Here is a 2,500-nt window from a genome sequence, read left to right on the forward strand (position 1 = left end):
TCACCCCATCCCGACCGACGGGGACGCCTTCTCCACTCCTGACGCTCCCCGTCGGCCGCCATCCCCTCTCCCCTGGATGCGGTAACAGCGCCCGACACACACTCACCCTGCGTCCTGTACCCCACACTTAGGTCTACCACCCTGCCCTCCTCCTGACTCCTGCCCGGGGACCCCACGCTCCCAAACAGGGAGCTTAAGCCTCCCTCCATCGCCCAATCCTGGGCCATTCCTGTGAAGTCCAGCTCAGACAGGGGTGTAAGGGAGAAGGAAGAGGGAGCCCAAGAGGGCCCTGTAACCTCCCCTCCCCTCCACCCTGATCTGCCCCCCTCCCTCTTTTACCACCCATCCTCCTTGAGCGCTCCCCTCTTTTCGACCTCTTGTATGGTGGAGTAAAAGGCAAAAAGTTTTCATAGCTTGCCTCCTTCTCCACCTCCACCCGTGATTTCACCTCTTTACTGTCCCCCCACTCCTTCACTCCTTCTCCTACTGGTCCCGCCACAACTACCTTCTCTGTCTCCTCCCTTTCTGTCTTTTCCTTCTCCACCACCTTCTTCCCTGTCTCCTTCCTTTCTGTCTCTTTCTTCTCCACCACCTTCTTCCCTATCTCCTTCCTTTCTGTCTCTTTCTCCTCCACCACCTTCTTCCCTGTCTCCTTCCTTTCTGTCTCTTTCTCCTCCACCGCCTTCTTCCCTCTCTCCTTCCTTTCTGTCTCTTTCTCCTCCACCACCTTCTTCCCTGTCTCCTTCCTTTCTATCTCTTTCTTCTCCACCGCCGTCTTCCCAGTCTCCTTCCTTTCTGTCTCTTTCTCCTCCACCACCTTCTTCCCAGTCTCCTTCCTTTCTGTCTCTTTCTTCTCCACCTCCGTCTTCCCAGTCTCCTCCCTCTCTGTTGCCTTCTCCGTCTCCTTCCTCTCCACAGCCGTCTTCTCTGGCCCCTTCACTCTCCTGTCTCCTTCCTCCTCCTGCTCTCCTTTAGCCTTCTTCCCTTCCGTTTCCACTATGCTGTTGTCTTCTTTTCCTTTTTCTCCTCCCGCTTCCGTTTTCTCCTCCTCTTCCACCCGTGTGTCCGCTCCCTCTGTTCCAGTCCTTTGTTCTTGGTCCCTCCTTCTACCCCATCCCCGGCTCTTGCTCCCCCAGCTGCAGACGCGTATGACCTCTGACGCGCCGGGCATTCACGCCACAGGTGCGTTAGCATACCACACCCGTGACATGCCTTCGGCGCGTCACAGTCCCTCGCCTCGTGCTCCGTAGATCCACAATACCTGCACTTCTTTGTACCGCACGAGGCGAGGATATGACCATAGGCCATACAACGCCTGCAGAACGGAGGCTGACGGGCATAATGCAACGTCCCCCGGTCAGCCCCCAGGGAGAACATCGCCGGAGGATGGAGGTATCCACCCAATCCATTTGGGTCCTCTCTTAGGAGGGCCTGGAAACCCCTCCTCCCGGTCCAAAAGCCCAGGGAGTCTTTGAGGTGCCTTCCCGAGGAGACACCATCCATGTATCTCCCCAGAAAGGCCCCCACCTCCTCATCCTTAACGTAAGGGTTGTAAATATTTACATTTACAACTCGGAAATTACTCCTCGCCAAGCTGGTTACAATGTAAAGAGACATTGGCCTCTCCGCTTCCACTTCTCTCACTTTTCTCAAAATGTCATCGTGCTTTCCTTCTGTATGCAGTGCCAACTCGTACGCTCCTTCCAATGGATTGTCTTGAAGGCAGAACACATCCTCCACCTTCAGTCCCAGGATCCCAATCACAATGTTCCTCCCAAAGGCATCTCTGTCAAAAGGCTCCATCGTCTTATCTCTCCATGCAAAGCGTATCGTATTTGCCTGACCTGTCCTAGGGACCGGTCTCGTGAAGTACTTTGCGCCATCTCCGCAAGGAGCTTGACACACTCTACTCAGCTCTCGCTCTCTTCAAAACAGAAACAACTGAAAAAGAGCGGCAAAATAAACCAATCGTGAATACAAAAAACCAAAATAACAAACTTTCCTCCCTCCTGCCTTCCTTCGACCTTTTGGCTCAGCGGGCTTTGGGGCACCTCGGTACCAAGCTTGATCTGAGCCAAAAGGCCGAGAAGCGATAACCCACAAATTGACCCCTGCACCCGCCGGGGCCCGGGGCCTCGGCAGACCTCATCGGTTTGGCAAAAGTTGGCTCCTCCTCACCCAACGCTTCCCTGGTGACAGGCGGGTGTGTTTTTTTTTAAAAGTCGCTAATGCGTCGTTAGGTCACTAGCTCTTTAATCCTAGTGCGACTATTTGTTCAATGCCCGGCAAATACACCAGTCATCGTCGGGCTTGAACTCAATTGCCCGAGCGACTACTTTGAGTGGAAAAAATACGCCGGTCGGTCAGCCGGCTTCAAGTCAAACGCCTGAGCAAAAAGTCTCGGCGTCATCTCTGTCAATTTCTCTTGAAACAAGATACCGGGCTCTGCCAGAAGCAAAGCCCTTCCAAAAATACGTTGAACTCGTAAGTGTTCCTCTCC

At 54.1% G+C, this 2,500-nt stretch overlaps 1 non-coding gene across 1 annotated transcript in view; it reads right to left on the minus strand.

Moving 5' to 3' along the window:
- Positions 1 to 2,441: 2,441 nt before the first annotated feature.
- Positions 2,442 to 2,500, minus strand: part of LOC123739902 (U5 spliceosomal RNA) — a 117-nt gene continuing 58 nt past the window's right edge. Inside the window, exon 1 of the small nuclear RNA XR_006768004.1 lies at positions 2,442 to 2,500. This exon is cut by the window's right edge and continues 58 nt beyond it. This is a non-coding gene — a small nuclear RNA (U5 spliceosomal RNA).

The sequence above is a fragment of the Salmo salar genome, unplaced genomic scaffold, assembly GCF_905237065.1.
Source record: "Salmo salar unplaced genomic scaffold, Ssal_v3.1, whole genome shotgun sequence".
NCBI classification, from domain to species: domain Eukaryota; kingdom Metazoa; phylum Chordata; class Actinopteri; order Salmoniformes; family Salmonidae; genus Salmo; species Salmo salar.